Source organism: Ovis aries, chromosome 9, assembly GCF_016772045.2.
Source record: "Ovis aries strain OAR_USU_Benz2616 breed Rambouillet chromosome 9, ARS-UI_Ramb_v3.0, whole genome shotgun sequence".
NCBI lineage: Eukaryota > Metazoa > Chordata > Mammalia > Artiodactyla > Bovidae > Ovis > Ovis aries.
Genome location: NC_056062.1, coordinates 6,667,567 through 6,687,615, shown reverse-complemented (window position 1 = coordinate 6,687,615; position 20,049 = coordinate 6,667,567). Strand labels below are relative to the sequence as shown.

General features: G+C 37.5%; 1 pseudogene; it reads left to right on the top strand.

Moving 5' to 3' along the window:
* The window catches only part of LOC101103487 (solute carrier family 25 member 36-like), a 158,585-nt pseudogene extending 150,487 nt beyond the window's left edge, over positions 1 to 8,098 (top strand).
* The last annotated feature ends 11,951 nt before the right edge of the window (positions 8,099 to 20,049 follow it).

Sequence of the window (20,049 nt, the reverse complement as noted above, 5' to 3'; positions counted from 1 at the left end):
ACTCAATGTACATGAGTTTAAGTAAACTCCAGGAGATAGTGAAGTACAGAGAAGTCTGGAGTGCTGCAGTCCATGGCATCCCCAAGTTGGATATGACTTAGTGTCTGAATAACAACGGCAATTTAGGCATGAGTTAAGAAAATTTATAACTTCGAATTATTGAACCATGTGACACTACCTAGTTTCATCTTATTATATTTGAATTATCCTTAATGAAATTCAATTCTGTTGCATTTTACTTTAATAATTTTAGATTTCAAACTAAATTCTATGCTTTAGAAACATCTTGTATGTAATACAAGCATGTTTCCCATTTTCCCGGATGTCATTGACAGCCTCTAATGTGGTCATCAATCATGTCCCTACCTGGTATTGATGACTTTGTACAATTCTCTCTAATTCAGTATGGCCTGAATATCAGTTCAGTTGCTCAGTAATGTCTGACTCTTTGCAACCCCATGGACTGCAGCACGCCAGGTCTCCCCATCCATTACCAACTCCCAGAGTATACTCAAACTCATGTCCATTGAGTCAGTGATGCCATCCAACCATCTCATTCTCTGTCATCCCCTTCTCCCTGCCCCCCCCCCACCTTCAATCTTTCCCAGCATCAGGACCTTTTCCAATGAGTCAGGTCTTCACATCAGGTGGCCAAAGTATTGGAGTTTCAGCTTCAGCATCAGTACTTCCAATGAATATTCAGGACTGATTTCCTTTAGGATGGACTGATTGGGTCTCCTTGCTGTCCAAGGGACTCTAAAAAGTCTTCTCCAACACCACAGTTCAAAAACATCAATTCTTTTGTGCTCAGCTTCTGGAGAAGGGAATGGCAAACCACTTTAGTATTCTTACCTTGAGGACCCCACGAACAGTATGAAAAAGCCTGAATATAGTGACTCCTAAAAAAAAAAAGTGCATAAAAGTGATGGATTGTCACTTATGATAGAGATGAAGTTGCAAAACTAATGTAGCTTTTATCCTGGGTGCACTTTCTTACCCTCTTACTGGCTCACTCTGAAAGAAGCCAGGTAGCATGTTGGGAAAACATCCTCTATACCAATTAACTCTTCAGTTGAGACTAAAGTCTTGGCTAAAAGTTTGAATCCAACATCATGAAAAATCTTTAAACAGAGGTTTAAACTAAGTCCTGCACCACAGAAACTGAGAGATAATGAATGCTTTTTTTAAGTGGTCATATCTTGTGTTATTTTGTTTTGCAGCAACAGATAATTCATATAATGAAATTTAGAATCCACAAGAGCAATGAAAGGGTAAGCATCATTGCTACAAAGTTAATAATTTTACTTACCCTACCCAGTTGTGGAAAGGCTCTGTAAAAATGATCTTTAGTTCAGATTTTGTAGAAAGAGTAAAACTCTGGGTCTGAGGACAAGAAATTTGATTTGGTAATATGTGCAACTAATAATTAACATAATGGGAAAATGTAGATATAATAGTTCTCTTTATTATTTGAAGTTCATGGAGCACAAATGACTAGTATATAGTAAAAAGTAAAATTTGAAATCTTCAGCAATGAATATAACTTGAAAATCCTCTCTGCATGTAAAATTCAGTTTGGTCTCAGGTGGCTGAAAACCAGATATTAACTGGACTCTATCTTCCCATTTAAATAGTATTGAATGCATCTTGTAGAACTTCAAAGTTATCTGTGTGCAAAGAGTTCATGCATGCTAAGTCACATTAGTCATGTCTGACTCTTCATGAGACCCTACGTAGCCTGCCAGGCTACTCTGTCCATGGTATTCTTCAAGTAAAAATATTAGAGTGGCTTGTGTTCTCCTCTAGAGGATCTTCTGACCCAGGGATCAAATATGTGTCTTTTATATCTCCTGTGTTGGCAACATATATATAGTCTACATTTATATAATACTTATAATACAGATGATACATATATACTGCTAATACTTCGGACTTCTAGAATCATTCATGGTTCCCACACATGACACTATGGTAAATAGATAGTAATGTTCTCTTTTCTTCACCAACAGCAGCAAAACAAATTTTACGTGAATTTAGTACCCAAAAGGAAAGTTGCACAGATAAATTTCCACTGATTATTGCTTTCGTTTTGAATTCCAATGTTTATTTCATCTTCTTGCACCATATGATTATTTACAACTTATATAGAAAAAAAAAAAGGTAAGTTTTGGGTTTTTTTCCTAAAAGAAGAAAAGAGTGAAGGAAATAAAAGAGGCAAAATGTATCACCAGATATTTATAGACACACCACTGTCAAATATGAATACCAGTGAGAGACAAGGAATCTATTAATAAGTATCTACAGAATCTTTACCTATTACCCAGAACTAGGGTGAAATCATTGAAAAAATATTTTACTTTTATTTTACATTCAAGGATAAATGAAACACACAGTGGTTAAAAAAAAAAAAGAATAATTCTTTCTTGATATATCTAAAAAGAAGTGCAAAATTAGAACAAAGCCAAGTCCTAATGTTTGAGTTCTCAAAAGACAACTCAGTTGTGAATAGAAAATCAGAGATGGGCTGACTGGTAGCTAGAGTTTGAATCACAAAGCTGTCTTGTATTTTTTCCAGTATCCATAGTCCTGAGACAGAGGAATGTTGGAAACATAAAAGTACCCTGGGTGGGGCTCTGAAAGTAAAAACAATGTGATTCAGTAAAGCTGTTAATGATAAATTACTATAATAATGAACATTTTATTGACAAAAACACGTGCATTTGTCAGCATGCAGTGGTGGTCAGAAGTGACCACAGGACTGGAAAAGATAAATTTTAATTCCAATTCCAAAAAAGGGCAGTGCCAAAAAATGTTCAAACTACCCTACAATCATATTCATTTCCCATGATAATAAGGTTATGATCAAGGACTCTGGGGGAGAAGGAGAGGGTGGGATGATTTGGGAGAATGGCACTGAAACACGTATACTATCATGTAAGAAACGAATCACCAGTCTATGTTCGATGCAGGATACAGGATGCTTGGGGCTGGTGCACGGGGATGATCCAGGGAGATGGTGTGGGGTGGGAGGTGGAAGGGGGGTTCAGGATTGGGAACTCATGTACGCCCGTGGCGGATTCATGTCAATGCGTGGCAAACCCAATACAGTATTGTAAAGTAAAATAAAGTAAAAATAAATTTAAAAAAATCATTCAAGCTAGGCTTTAGCAGTATGTGACATGAGAACTTCTAAATGCACAAGCTGGATTTAGAAAAGGGAGAAGAATCAGAGATCAAATTGCCAACCATCAATGGATCATAAAAAAGCAAGGGAATCCCCCCCCCCCAAAAAAAAATCTACATCTGCTTCATTGACAACACTAAAGCCTTTGACTATGTGGATCACAACAAACTTCGGAAAATTCTTAAAGATATGGGAATATGATCCAACATTTTCTGTCTCTTGAGAAACTTCTATGCAAGTCAAGAAGCAATGGATAGAACCTTACATGAAACAAATGACTGGTTCAAAATTGGTAGAGTATGGCAAGGCTGTATATTGTCATCCTGTTTATTTAACTTCTATGCAGAGTACATCACATAAAATGCAAGGCTGGGTGACTCACAAGGTGGAATCACGTTTGCCAGGAGAAATATCAACAACCTCACATATTCAGAAGACATCACTTTAATGTCAGAAAGTGAAGAGGAACTAAAGAGCCTCTTGATGAGGGTGAAAGAGGAGAGCAAAAAAAGCTTACTTAAAGCTCACAATTCAAAAACTAAGATCACTGCCTCTGATCCTATCATTTCATGGCAAATAGAAAGGGAAAAAATGGAAACAGTTACAAATTTTATTTTCATGGGCTCCAAAATCACTGCAGATGGTGATTGCAGCCATGAAATTAAAAGATGCTTGCTCCTTGGAAGAAAAGTTATGATGAATATTGAAAGTATATTAAAAAGAAAAGACATCGCTTTGCTGATAATGGTCCATATATTCAAAACTATGGTTTTTCCAGTAGTCATGTATGGATGTGAGAGTTGGACCATAAAGAAGGTTGAGCACCAAAGAATCGATGCTTCCAAATTGTGGTACTGGAGAAGACTCTTGAGAGTCTCCTGATAGCAAAGAGTTCAAATCAGTCATCCTACAGGAATTCAACTTCAAATAGTCATTGAAAAGACTGATAATGAAGTTATAATACTGTGGCCACCTCGTGCAAACAGCCAAATCATAGGAAAAGATCCTGATACTAGGAAATATTGACGGTCAAAGGAGAAGAGGGCAGCAGAGGATGAGATGTTTAGATAGCATCACTGACTCAATGGACATGAAGTTGAGCAAATTCCAGGAGATGGTGAAGGACAGAGAAGCCTGGCATGTTGCAGTCTGTGGGGCTGCAGAGTCAGACACAACTTTGTGACTGAACAACAATAGTAATGGTCTACTAAGTTTAGAACTTAGTAGGAAGTATTCAGAGTCATGCTGGGAATAAAAGGTGTGATTCTCCAATCTGGTCAGTGGAAACTAAAACTTAAAGATTTATAAGATCAAGTATACAGAATTGCAGTAACAAATTAACATCTAGAAGCAAAAACTACAAAATGAATTAACACCACAAGTGGCTTCTACCTGTCCTAGGCATTGATAGCTTTGTTTAGAAATTGTGTTTCAAATACACTTAATCTCTTAATACTTTTCTATTAATACTTCTTTTCTTATGAAAGGTCCTATTTGCCTGTGAACTAGAGCATCTCCTTGGCATCTCAGGCCCATCCTACAGCTAGACTTAAGTGGTTGTATTCAAGTCTTTGCCGTATTGTGTCTGCCTCTGTCTCAAGCTCTTTGAGGAGCAAGGGCTATGTGGGTGGGGATGAATGATGTGCTCTTTCTGGCCTCTGCCTTTCTCTCCTCTTCCAGCGTTTCTGTAGAGGGTCAAGTGCGGGGTGAACTCTCCATACTCTTCATCCCCTCACTACTACAAGGCAGGGGACCCTCCAGTCTCAGAGATGTGGGCTTCTGGTGTTTTGGCCTCAAATTTCCATCTTTGTTTTTCTTGTTGCCTATCCTGTTGCCAAAATTCTATATAAAATTCATTATTTAGAATGTATATATCCTGAAATAATTTATAGTTAAACCAAATATATATAGGGATTATTGATGCATTTAGGCAAGTACCCTGCTTCACAAAACCACTTTTTTTTTTTTTACTTTATTTTACTTTACAATACTGTATGGGTTTTGCCATACACCAACATGAATCCACCACAGGTGTACCCATATTCCCAATCCTGAACCCCCATACCATCTCTCTGGATCATCCCAGTGCACCAGCCCCAAGCATCCTGTATCTTGCATTGAACCTAGACACAAGCAACTCCTGCAGCTCAATTCCACAAAACCACTTTTAAAGACAGTTTAGAATACCCTGTATTAGAAAATGTTCTAAGAATTTACATTATTATATTTCCTAAACATAAACAATTGCATTTACTACATTAGAGGTATCTTTTTATTTTTTAATATAAATTTATTCATTTTAATTGAAGGTTAATAACTTTACAATATTGTACTGGTTTTGCCATACATCAACATGAATCCACCACAGGTATACACGTGTTCCCCATCCGGAATCCCCTTTCCTCCTCCCTCCCTGTACCATCCCTCTGGGTAATCCCAGTGCACCAGCCCTAAGCATCCAGTAGGCTACCATTTCCTGAAGACTTTCTATATATCAGAGGCTTCATAAATGTTTCCACTCCTAGAGGGCATAATCCTAGAAGATTGCATGGACTAAAATAAATGTGCAATGTGTGAGTTGTGAAGTTGTATTTGAAGTTTACTGAGGACAATAACCTGGGAGGCAACCTCTTATATAGCTTTGAGGGACTGCTCCAGTGAGGCAGGGGAAGGTCATTGGTACACATGACTGGTGAAGGAGGGTACATGCAGTCAACACACATTTTAGTTGAAGGTTGCTGCTAATTACAGGGAACACATGTGTCCATTAACAGTTTTAGTGCTTTTCTAGACATGAGAAGATTCAAGAAACTGGGCTCATAAAACTTCCTGAAAATATCTAAGTATCTGAAGGTCTGTTCTGTCGATTTTCCCTAGAGCGCAGAGTATCTCACTCTTGACCTCCACCCAGAACTCCTTTCAGGGGGTGTTGAAGGTCAGCGACTGTGCTGGCTGGTGACTTAATCCTTACAGAGCCAGATAGCAAGTGACAGTCTTTAGTTCACATCTGGTATTATTTTAATTTTAAAGTTTAAAGAAACTCAGTGTGGTTATTAAACAAAATTACAAGTTTATTTGAAGAGGTAGGATTTAAACTCAGATCTCTTCTCTCTAAAGTCTGAAATCTTTCCTAAATACCACTGAAAAGAAAAGAAAGTAGAACAAAACAAAATATCATTTAGAGATTTATTCCATTATGCCAGGATTTGCAATACTATGATTATGTTTTAACATATGAAGAAATTTAGGGAACATAGGACATGACGGAGTGAAGCTAAGTTATTTTAAGATTATCTGTGTTTAACTTAAGAAATTGAGCCAATTGTATTGAGTTGATTAAAAAGTAAAGCAAAAATAGACACATATTCCATTTTCACTTAAAGTAAAAATTTTAAAAACATATATTTCATTTTCGCAAAGAACCTTTTTGAACCATTTCTTCACAAATTTTGTCCTACCTTCTGCCATTTTTCGGGAAACTTCATAATAGCACTCTCCCAAAACTTTCCTTAAACTTTTTAAGTAAAGAACTGTTCCAGGTGTCTTTTACATTCTTCCAGGGAATTTAAATGTTTCCCATCAAGAGAATTTTGTAAATACTAAAATAAACAGCCCTCTAACACGGGTGCTGAGCGCGGGGCCAGAGTGGGAGGCGGCGGCTGCAGCGCGGCGGGCAGGCAGCAGCCGAGTCTCCATTCGCGCCCCTCACCATCCCTGGGGCGCCCAATGCTCCAGACCAAGCAGAAACCGCGCGGCCTATACCCGGTGGGCGGATCCGCGTCCTGCCTCAGTCCCTGGAGGACACTCTGGAGAGAGGAGGAGCCAGAAGCACAGGCTGGTGCACCTGTTGGCCGGAGAATGTGGTGGTGCAGTGGGAGCCATTCTGACATGTGCGCTGGAAGTTGTGAAAACGGCTGCAGTCATCTTCTGTGACACCTTGTATCTCTGCAGTTCAGCTGAGCACCACGGCCGGAGCCAGGGTCAATGGCGTAGTGCCTCCTGGACCTCTCCATTGTCTAAAGGTGACCTTGTGAAAAAAACGGCCTCGGTTCCCTGTTTAGAGGATTAGGCCTCAGTTTGGTGGCAGTGGCCCTTTCCAGAGCAATATAATTTGCTGTTTATTCAAACCACAAGGAAAAGTTGAATCGTATATTTGATCCTGATCCTTCCCAGGTACACATGATTTCAGCTGCAATGCCAGGCATTTACTGTACATTTCTCTTTGAGAAAAGAGTGAGATCATGTCATCTCATGCTCCCCATCCGCAGGTTACTTCCTGGATGGACTAACTTAAACCTCGTTTCACCGCAATTTGGCTTATAAAAACTCTATTATAGACTGATGCAAGGAACCGTGGGGAAAAGCGAATGGGTGCTTTCCAGTGTGTCCCTGAAGTGTATCAGACAGATGGACTTAGAGGATTCTATAGGAAAATGTCTGCTTCATATGCTGGAATATCAGAGACTGTTATCCATTTTGCTATTTATGAAAATATTAAGCAAGAACTACTGGAATATAAGATTGCTTCTACAATGGAAAATGAAGAAGAGTCTATAAAGAAGTGTCAGATTTTCTGGGAATGATGCTAGCTCAAAAACGTGTGCCACAAGTATAGCATATCCACATGAAGTTGTGAGAACAAGACTGTGTGAAGAAGGAACAAAATATAGATCTTTTTTTCAGACATTATCTTTGCTTGTTCAAGAAGAAGGCTCTGGGTCTCTTTACCGTGATCTGACAACTCATCTGGTGAGACAGATTCCAAACACAGCCATTATAATGGCCACTTATGAGTTGGTGGTCTACCTGCTAATGGACAGCACCACCAAACTGCTGTGCTATAAAGAAGGAAGACCAAAAGAGAAAGTTGACCATGGAGCTCCAAAGCCAGCATGGTGGACAGAAGGAAAATAGCGTGGGAACATGGAACTATGCCTAACTGGAAGTTTAGTTGTAGGAATTATAGTAATCCTAACCACAATACTTAGCCTTTTTAGTAATGTGAAAAAGCAAACAAACAAACATGGCTGCCTCCAAGAGAAAACCTTTAGAAGCACTCTTTCCTCAAAATTGCCATTTTCTCTATCATGTCCACAGAAGACTATTGGCATTTTGTTGATTTATGGCAACTAGAGTACAGTGTTTATTCCATGAACACTTTTCCAGTCTTCTAGACAAAGCCATCTGTAACTATATACTATACTAGAACTATCCAAAAAGTATTAACAGTCATAAATTTCTAATTTCTGGCTTCTGTATAGTTCCCATAAAATTAGAAAGTAGCAATACTATTTACAAACTATTTACATTTCCTTGAGAGGATCTGGCACTGTATTTTAAAGTTAATTGTTTGGTACCAGTAGCCACTGTTTTTGATAAAAAAAGAATAGTGTCCAAATTTGGAGAGGGCAATGGCAACCTACTCCAGTACTCTTGCTCGGCAAATCCCATGGACGGAGGAGCCTGGTAGCCTGCAGCCCGTGAGGTTGCTAAGAGTGGGACAGGACTGAGCAACTTCACTTTCACTTTTTATTTTCATGCACTGGAGAAAGAAATGGCAGCAGCAGCAGCAGTGCCCATATATTGTGCCTACTTTTAGCTTTAAAATGTTTTCATTTCTACTGCTCATGGGTACTTTATGTTTGGCCCAATGTGAACACTAAAATTGTTTCATGTATCAACTCAAATGGTAATAGTTTGGGACAGAATAAGCTTGTAAAATGTTGATTCTTGACCGCTTCGATAACTTGAGCATATCCTCTTATATTTTCTAACCTAATGATATGTGAATGAATGCAATGTCTTTTCAGTGACTTACTAATTATGAACTTGAATTATCATCCATCATACATAGGTATCCTTTTCTTAAAGTGGAAAAGAAAATGTTCTGCTTCTGAATCTTTCTCTGGTATCTACCATTTTGGGGCTGGTGCACTTGGATGACCCAGAGGGATGGTATGGGGAAGGAAGAGAGAGGGGGATTCAGGATAGGGAACATGTGTATACCTGTGGCAAATTCATGTTGATGTATGGCAAAATCAATGCAATATTGTAAAGTAATTAACCTTCAATTAAAATAAATAAATTTATTTAAAAAAAGAATGAAGAAAAAAGTGTCTTCATCAGGATGCCCCCCCCCCAAAAAAAAAATTGAACCTTTGGATTATTTCTGGAAGGTCCGCAAACATTGCATTTATTTAGTAGATAAAATGGTAATTTTCAGCTTTGCCCTTAAAAGCTGCTTTTCTTTTTAAGGCAACATTTTAAGTATACAAGGCAGCATAAACATTCATAGAAGAAGGGCCTCTGTTACCTGATTGAGTGGGCAGGTATCCTAATTGACTTATAGTTTTATAAGTGAACAAACTACTTTGGATGAGAAATTTATTCCATCCTAATTTCTTGAATGGTAAATCATAAAAACATGATGCAAGTTAATTCAGATTAAGTGTTTTAACAGGAGATAGATTTTACATTTTGCTATTGAGTTCAACTGCACCTTTTAATACTGTAAGTGAATTATATGTATGGCCCTTATGAAGATATTTGCTGTAAGTCTATAATATTAAAGACCTTTGCTTATGGATGTTAAGCTTATACCATTAAACTTACACCATTAAACTCCAGTATGGTACTCACTTCAGTATACAGGAACTGCACATTGTGTGCAATGGCTTTATCTTAAGAACTGTTTGTGAATACACTTTGTGGCCTTTTGGGGGCTTGGGGACTGTGACTGGGAGAGAATTCCCATGTTAGATTATTATTTTTAAAAAACACTGGTTAATGTATTAGGCAGAAACAGTATTCATAACATTCTTTTCTGGGATTTAGGTGTATTTTTTGAGGGATCTTTAATACAAATGTTTCAAGTAGTATGTGTACTGCAAGGTATTCTTATGTGTACTGCCCCAAGATAATATCTATAGCATGTCATTGCAAGCTTGCTCTGCTGTCACCAATGAAACACTGTGCCCTGTTGAATTCCTCCACCTTCTTAACTTCCTTGTAATCAACAGTAACTGGATGTTTTTGAGGTGCTTGGAATTACTATTCCAATCTATTTGGAGACCAAAGACAAATTCAGTTTCATTACCTTTGGCATTATTCATATCTTTTATGGTGAATTTCAGCTTTGACATTTATTCTGAGAAACATGCCAAAAAAAGAAAACAGTAATGGAGTTTATAACTTAAATCTGTAGAGAAAGTGTTAACCTATAGTGTTTTGATTTTCAGGTGCCACTTATACTGCCTCATACAGTGTCGTTTACCTTGTGAAGATCTGTAAACATTAGTTGTTTTGAATGTGCAAGAGACTCTAATTTTAGTGATCTGAATACCCCACAAATGGCTAAGAATGATATGAAAATGAGCAACTAAGGAACATCTTAGTTGTAGCAAATTCATAACAAGTGTCCTTCAAGGATGAACTCATATTCTGTTCCTGTTTGTATTTGTACCGACCTTTTAGTGCATTGTATTCAGCTTTTAAAAGTGAGTATATTTCTTTAGGTAGATATATTCCTAAGTATTTTATTCTTTTCATTGCAATGGTGAATGGAATTGTTTCCTAAATTTCTTTTTCTACTTTCTCATTATTCATGTATAGGAATGCAAGGGATTTCTGTGTGTTGATTTTATATCCAGCAACTTTACTATATTCATTGATTAACTCTAGTACTTTTCTGATGGAGTCTTTAGGGTTTTCCATGTAGAGGATCATGTCATCTGCAAACAGTGAGAGTTTTACTTCTTATTTTCCAATTTGGATTCCTTTTATTTCTTTTTCTGTTCTGATTGCTGTGGCCAAAACTTCCAGAACTATGTTGAATAGTAGCGGTGAAAGTGGACACCCTTGTCTTGTTCCTGACTTTAGGGGAAATGCTTTCAATTTTTCACCATTGAGGATAATGTTTGCTGTGGGTTTGTCATATATAGCTTTTATTATGTTGAGGTATGTTCCTTCTATTCCTGCTTTCTGGAGAGTTTTTATCATAAATGTATGTTGAATTTTGTCAAAGGCCTTCTCTGCATCTATTGAGATAATCATATGGTTTTTATTTTTCAATTTGTTAATATGGTGAATTACATTGATTGATTTGCGGATATTGAAGAATCCTTGCATCCCTGGGATAAAGCCCACTTGGTCATGGTGTATGATCTTTTTAACGTGTTGTTGGATTCTGATTGCTAGAATTTTGTTGAGGATTTTTGCATCTATGTTCATCCGTGATATTGGCCTGTAGTTTTCTTTTTTTGTGACATCTTTGTCAGGTTTTGGTATTAGGGTAATGGTGGCCTCATAGAATGAGTTTGGAAGTTTACCTTCCTCTGCAATTTTCTGGAAGAGTTTGAGGAGGATAGGTGTTAGCTCTTCTCGAAATTTTTGGTAGAATTCAGCTGTGAAGCCGTCTGGGCCTGGGCTTTTGTTTGCTGGAAGATTTCTGATTACCGTTTCAATTTCCGTGCTTGTGATGGGTCTGTTAAGATTTTCTATTTCTTCCTGGTTCAGTTTTGGAAAATTGTAAAGCAATTTACAAATTCAATGCAATCCCTGTCAAGCTACCAGCCACATTTTTCACAGAACTAGAACAAATAATTTCAAGATTTATATGGAAATACAAAAAACCTCGAATTGCCAAAGCAATCTTGAGAAAGAAGAATGGAACTGGAGGAATCAACTTGCCTGACTTCAGGCTCTACTACAAAGCCACAGTCATCAAGACAGTATGGTACTGGCACAAAGACAGACACATAGATCAATGGAACAAAATAGAAAGCCCAGAGATAAATCCACACACATATGGACACCTTATCTTTGACAAAGGAGGCAAGAATATACAATGGAGTAAAGACAATCTCTTTAACAAGTGGTGCTGGGAAAACTGGTCAACCACTTGTAAAAGAATGAAACTAGATCACTTTCTAACACCGTCCACAAAAATAAACTCAAAATGGATTAAAGATCTAAATGTAAGATCAGAAACTATAAAACTCCTAGAGGAGAATATAGGCAAAACACTCTCTGGCATACATCACAGCACTATCCTCTATGACCCACCCTCCCAGAATACTGGAAATAAAAGCAAAAATTAACAAATGGGATCTAATTAAAATTAAAAGCTTCTGCACAACAAAGGAAAATATAAGCAAGGTGAAAAGACAGCCTTCTGAATGGGAGAAAATAATAGCAAATGAAGCAGCTGACAAACAACTAATCTCAAAAATATACAAGCAACTTATGCAGCTCAATTCCAGAAAAATAAACGACCCAATCAAAAAATGGGCCAAAGAACTAAATAGACATTTCTCCAAAGAAGACATACGGATGGCTAACAAACACATGAAAAGATGCTCAACATCACTCAGTATTAGAGAAATGTAAATCAAAACCACAATGAGGTACCACTTCACACCAGTCAGAATGGCTGCGATCCAAAAATCTGCAAGCAATAAATGCTGGAGAGGGTGTGGAGAAAAGGGAACTCTCCTACACTGTTGGTGGGAATGCAAACTAGTACAGCCACTATGGAGAACAGTGTGGAGATTCCTTAAAAAATTGCAAATAGAACTACCTTATGACCCAGCAATCCCACTTCTGGGCATACACACCGAGGAAACCAGAATTGAAAGAGACACATGTACCCCAATGTTCATCGCAGCACTGTTTATAATAGCCAGGACATGGAAACAACCTAGATGTCCATCAGCAGATGAATGGATAAGAAAGCTGTGGTACATATACACGATGGAGTATTACTCAGCCATTAAAAAGAATACATTTGAATCAGTTCTGATGAGATGGATGAAACTGGAGCCGATTATACAGAGTGAAGTAAGCCAGAAAGAAAAACACCAATACAGTATACTAACACATATATATGGAATTTAGGAAGATGGCAATGATGACCCTGTATGCAAGACAGGAAAAAAAGACACAGATGTGTATAACGGACTTTTGGACTCAGAGGGAGAGGGAGAGGGTGGGATGATTTGGGAGAATGGGAATTCTAACATGTAGACTATCATGTAAGAATTGAATCGCCAGTCCATGTCTGACGTAGGGTGCAGCATGCTTGGGGCTGGTGCATGGGGATGACCCAGAGAGATGTTGTGGGGAGGGAGGTGGGAGGGGGGGTCATGTTTGGGAATGCATGTAAGAATTAAAGATTTTGAAATTAAAAAAAATAAAAAATAAATTCTGTAAAAAAAAAAGTGAGTATATTTCTGTGTTGGAAGAAAAAGGATCTTAGTTTCAGAATTTGTTTCTTTGTGCAACTGGAAAGGAATGATGATGTTTAATTGTTTTGTCCCCCCAAAAGTACAGTCTGTTGCAGTTTATGTATGACAGAAATAATTTTTAAAATACTATAAAAATAAAATAAAATGAACAGACATCTGAAGAGGTGAATATAGGCAATGAATCAGAGCTTTCAAACCAAAGTGTAATAGTTTTTGCTCAATTATCAAAGAGACATGTGGTCTTGTGATATCCTGATGGAAGATTATGCATAAAGTTGACTAACTCCAGATGATTTTTGTTGAGCGCTGCCTTCAGTTGGTCTGACTGGAAGTAGTACTTGGAATTAATTGTTTGGTTCTTCAGAAGGAGTTCATAATAGAGGATTCTCTTCCAACCCCACTGTATACACAATATCACCTTTGGATGAAGACCAGCCTTTGGTGAGGCTGGTGGTGGTTCATTTCCCTTTCTCCATGTTCTCTTCCATTCCACGTAATTGTACAGTATCCACCTTTTATTGCCTGTTATTTTTTTTTGTTGTTGTTGGAACATTTTTGTTATATTTAAGTAGAGAATTGCATGCAGAAATATGATCAAAAATATTTTTTATTTGTTTTTGTTTAACTTATGTGGAACCCAAACATCAAAGCAATTAGCATAACTAAGCTGGTGGTGAATTATTTTCAGCACTTGATTTGGATATTTTGAGTATGTCTGCTCTCTCCTCCATGGTGTAACACTGATTATTCTCAAATAATGTCTCAGTTGAATCACTATCAAATTCAACTGGTGTACCCAACTGTGGGGCAACTTCCTGTGAAAAATCTCTGGCATGAAACTTCCCAAACCACTTTTAACATGTTCAATCAGTCACAGCACCTTCCTCATGCACAAATCTTTCTTGTGTCTCAGTTGAGTTTCTACTCTTATATAATAAAAGATAATATCCTGGAAATTTTGCTTATTTTCTTCCATCTTCAATATTAAAATAGCTACACAAAAATTCATCAACTTTGATAATTTTTTCAATGCATGCTGATATGATTGCTGTCATAATACAATATAATAAAAGTGTTTGGAATTATTTTAAGGACAACTAAGCACTATTAAAGCCATCTTACAGAAAAAATTAAATGAACCTTTTGGCTGACCCAATAATATATTCAATATTTCCTCCTCATGGATGATTTCTTTGTGATTACAGGTAGGATGGTCATTTCTGAATATATGTCAAGACTTAAAGGCAAGAAGACTAGTTTGGCATGTGTGTGTCACCCTTCTTAGTACCCTGGTGAGCTGATAGCTGTCACATCAGAATAAAGAGTCAGTTCCTTGGAGATGAAGTCTATCTGAATCATTCAAATGGCTATTGTTTATGTGACTTAGTCTACTAAATGGACTTTGTGTTTGCTTATTTCTCTGAAAATGGGGAAGTGGGAGGTTGAGTGGACACTATTGGCCATACTTAAACTGTGTTTGCCCTAAAATTACATTTCCAAGGAAATTAAATCTTGGGTCTAAAACCATAAAAAGCAGCAATGTAAAGCATAAACTATGCCTAATTTTAATCAGTGTAAATTACTCTGCTAGATGAGATGTTATATGCCATGAACAGCCATATAATATTTTCAGAAAAGTACTCTTTGAATAAATTTTTACAGTCAAAATTTAACGAATGACATTTCAACACATTTTTCAAATGAAACAGTTGAATGATTTATTAATTTTCTAAGCTTTATATTTTATTTAATTGAATGACAGACCTGTTATTTTCATTTCATCTGCCCTTGGACGCTTCTCAGGATATTGTTCTCTTTGTCTGTTTTAAGCTCTATGAATATATTTTTACATCAAGTGAAAAAGACAGTATTAAATCCTGATTTGCATGGTACTAGATCTCAAAGTAAACATGATCATGGTAAAAATTGAAATTGTAAACATAAAAAACTTTACCTTCGACAATGCTATTGCTAGCTATTGTTGAAATATGTTATCTTTATCATTATCAATCTATCATCCTTCATTCATAGTGAATACTAATCAGCAGATTTTTTACTCATAGTTTTAGCACTGTTGCTAATCTTCTGTGAATTAATAATAAAACTTTTAAATGTAATAATTCCAGCTCAGTATAATATAGTGAAAATAAAGCTGCCTCTTCTAGGTTCAGTTATAAGTCACTGTCCTACTAATAGAATTTCCTAAAGAAAGCGAAAGTCTCTTACACCTAATGAACAGTCTGCAAATGAAAAGGTGCCTCCCATATTTTACTCTGGCATGATACTGAAATCCTTCCCCACTGTAATTAGAACTATATCAAGCTCTTGTTATTCTCCTGATTTTGCTTTCTGCAATGGGTGTTATGTTCATCCTAATCAAATAGTCTCTTCAATCAGGGAGAGTTAATCTTGATGTCTAGTTCACTCCATCTCAAAGAAATGGTCTGTAGTTTCTTCCTCGTTTGCCAATATAATTTAAATTACTGTAGAAAACAAGAGTGACACTTGTAGCAGAGCAGAGAGGTGTTTACATAACAGTTTTCACGAGTATAACAACACTGATTAAAGTGCTGAATTGTTTATTTACTCATTATGAAGCAACCAGGCTCAGGTCAATGGAAAGAAAAAACAGAATTTTTGTGTAAATTCTTCTTTATGGGAGCTGATTTCCATTCAATAATGAGCTATGGAAGGAACAACTAAAAAAACCCAGCTGCAAGTTAGACAATTCAATACCTTGTACAATGTCTTGGACAAGATCAAATGCTAATATGACCTAAACATTGCTCTTATATTTTCCCATTGGGAATGCAGAACTGTGCCCATTGCATGGAACTTTATTTTATGTTTTTTTTTTGTTTGTTTTGCAGTTCATTTATTTTTTTATTTTTTTTTTAATTTTAATTTTTAGTTTATTTTACTTTACAATACTGTATTGGTTTTGCCATACATTGACATGACTCCACCACGGGTGTACATGCATTCCCAAACATGAACCCCCCTCCTACCTCCCTCCCCATAACATCTCTCTGGTCATCCCAGTGCACCAGCCCCAAGCATGCTGTATCCTACATCGGACATAGACTGGTGATTCGTTTCTTACATGATAGTATACATGTTTCAATGCCATTCTCCCAAATCATCCCACCCTCTCCCTCTCCCTCTGAGTCCAAAAGTCCATTCTACACATCTGTGTCTCTTTTGCTGTCTTGCATACAGGGTCATCATTGCCATCTTTCTAAATGCCATATATATGTGTTAGTATACTGTATTGGTGTTTTTCTTTCTGGCTTATTTCACTCTGTATAATTGGCTCCAGTTTCATCCATTTCATTAGAACTGATTCAAATGTATTCTTTTTAATGGCTGAGTAATACTCCATTGTGTATATGTATCACAGCTTTCTTATCCATTCATCTGCTGATGAACATCTAGGTTGTTTCCATGTCCTGGCTATTATAAACAGTGCTACGATGAACATTGGGGTGCATGTGTCTCTTTCAATCACTGCATGGAATTTTAAAGAAAAACTTTGATTTTAGTTCATTTATAAATAGGTGCTGATATCAGAAGACCTTTTGTAATATGTTATTTAATCTGCTTATTCGATTATTTTCCTGAATAGTAGTCTCTTTCCCTTGCCATGTAATCTAAATGTCACTATACTAGACCAAACAGACTGAGTATGGAATTAAAAACACACAAATTTTCAAACAATGAAACAATCCTAACACTCCCATTAACAAGGTGTTGCTATTAAAAAGAACTTTCCTATTAATTTTCCTGTTATTAAGAAATGAACTTTCACTTTCATAAGGCATATTCACTCCGTCTGGCATGTGGTTGTCTACTAAATATTTACTGCTGACAGTAAAGTCAGTCTACACATCCTTGGAAGAGGAAGCAAGCAAGAGCACAGGGTATAGCTGTCCTATCACGTCACTGGGTCACCAGCCTCCTTTGCAGTATATTAGCTATGTTTCATAGCCCTGCTTCCCACTTCCTTTTGGATGTGACAAAATACTTTTATTATCTAAGTACAACCTCCAGTCTTTTCATCTGCTTCTGTCTTTAGTTCTTACCGATAGTGTTTGAATACAACCTTGAAAGGAATTCAAGCTTCTTAGAATAAAACTGTGAGCTACTTTGTGACAAACTAACTTCAGACAAAATTATGTAAAGACAAATCCATAAAAGGGACATTTGAGTTGACTTAAATGTGCATATTAGTTCATTAATATTGATACTACTCAAAGTGTTCTTGTCATGATGGTATGGTAGTCATAGAAAAGCTAAATAAGCCCAAGGAATTGTCCAAAGGATGGTCCATCTGAAGAGGAAAGGATGTGTATTCATCCTGAATTATTGAAATGCTTTTTCCTTTATATTAGTATATGTAACTGATAACAAACTCTTGTGCAGTTCAGTTCAGTTCAGTTCAGTCGCTCATTCGTGTCTGACTCTTTGCAACCCCATGAATCGCAGCACGCCAGGTCTCCCTGTCCAACACCAAATCCCAAAGATCACTCAGATTCACGTCCATCGAGTCCGTGATGCCATCCAGCCATCTCATCCTCTGTCGTCCCCTTCTCCTCCTGCCCCCAATCCCTCCCAGTATTAGAGTCTTTGCCAATGAGTCAAATCTTCTCATGAGGTGGCCAAAGTACTGGAGTTTCAGCTTCAGCCTCATTCCCTCCAAGGAAATTCCAGGGCTGTTCCCCTTCAGAATCGACTGGTTGGATTTCCTTGCAGTCCAAGGAACTTTCATGATTCTTCTCCAACACCATAGTTGAGAAGCATCAATTCTTTGGTGCTCAGCTTTCTTCACAGTCCAACTCTCACATCCATACATGACTACTGGAAAAACCATACCCTTGTCTAGACAGACCTTTGTTGGCAAAGTACTGTCTCTGATTTGAATATGCTACCTAGGTTGGTCATAACTGTTCCTCCAAGGAGTAAGCATTTTTAATTTCATGGCTGCAGTCACCATTTGCAGTGACTTTGGAGTCCCAAAAAATAAGGTCTGACACTGTTTCCCAATTTATTTCCGATGAAGTGATGGGACCAGATGCCATGATCTTCGTTCTCTGAATGTTGAGCTTTAAGTCAACTTTTTCACTCTCCTCTTTAAATTTCATCAAGAAACTTTTGAGTTCCTCTTCACTTTCTGCCATAAGGGTGGTGTCATCTGCATATCTGAGGTTATTAATATTTCTCCCAGCAATCTTTATTCCGTGTGTGCTTCTTCCAGTCCAGTGTTTCTCATGATGTACTCTGCATAGAAGTTAAATAAGCAGGGTGACAATATACAGCCTCGATGTACTCCTTTTCCTATTTGGAACCAGTCTGTTGTTCCATGTCCTGTTCTAACTGTTGCTTCATGACCTGCATACTGATTTCTCAAAAGGGAGGTCAGGTGGTCTGGTATTCCCATCTCTCTCAGAATTTTACAGTTTATTGTGATCCACACAGTCAAAGGCTTTGGCATAGTCAATAAAGCAAAAGTAGATGTTTTTCTGGAACTCTCTTGCTTTTTTGATAATCCAGAGGATGTTTGCAATTTGATCTCTGGTTCCTCTGCCTTTTCTAAAACCAGCTTGAACATCAGGGAGTTCACAGTTCACGTATTGCTGAAGCCTGGCTTGGAGAATTTTGAGCATTACTATACTAGCATGTGAGATGAGTGCAATTGTGCAGTAGTTTGAGCATTCTTTGGCATTGCCTTTCTTTGGGATTAGAATGAAAACTGATCTTTTCCAGTCCTCTGGCCACTGCTGAGTTTTCCAAATTTGGTGGCATATTGAGTGCAGCACTTTCACAGCATCGTCTTTCAGAATTTGAAAGAGCTCTACTGGAATTCCATCACCTCCATTAGCTTTGTTCATAGTGATGCTTTCTAAGGCCCACTTAACTTCACATTCCAGGATGTCTGGCTCTAGGTGAGTGATCACACCATCATAATTATGTGGGTCGTGAAGCTCTTTTTTGTACAGTTCTTCTGTGTATTCTTGCCACCTCTTCTTCATATCTTCTGCTTCTGTTAGGTCCATACCATTTCTGTCCTTTATTGAGCCCATCTTTGCATGAAATGTTCCCTTGGTATCTCAAAGTGTCTTGAAGAGATCTCTAGTCTTTCCCATTCTGTTGTTTTCCTCTATTTCTTTTCGTTGATCACGGAGGAAGGCTTTCTTATCTCTTCTTGCTATTCTTTGGAACTCTGCATTCAGATGCTTATATCTTTCCTTTTCTCCTTGGCTTTTTGCCTCTCTTCTTTTCACAGCTATTTGTAAGGCCTCCACAGACAGCCATTTTGCTTTTTTGCATTTCTCTTCCTTGGGGATGGTCCTGATCCCTGTCTCCTGGACAATGTCTTGAACTGCATTCCATAGTTCATCAGGCACTCTATCAGTTCTAGGTCCTTATATCTATTTCTCACTTCCACTGTATAATCATAAGGGATTTGATTTAGGTCATACTTGAATGGTCTAGTGGTTTTCTTTACTTTCTTCAATTTAAGTCTGAATTTGGTAATACGGAGTTCATGATCTGAGCCACAGTCACCTCCTGGTCTTGTTTTTGTTGATTGTATAGAGCTTCTCCATCTTTGGCTGCAAAGAA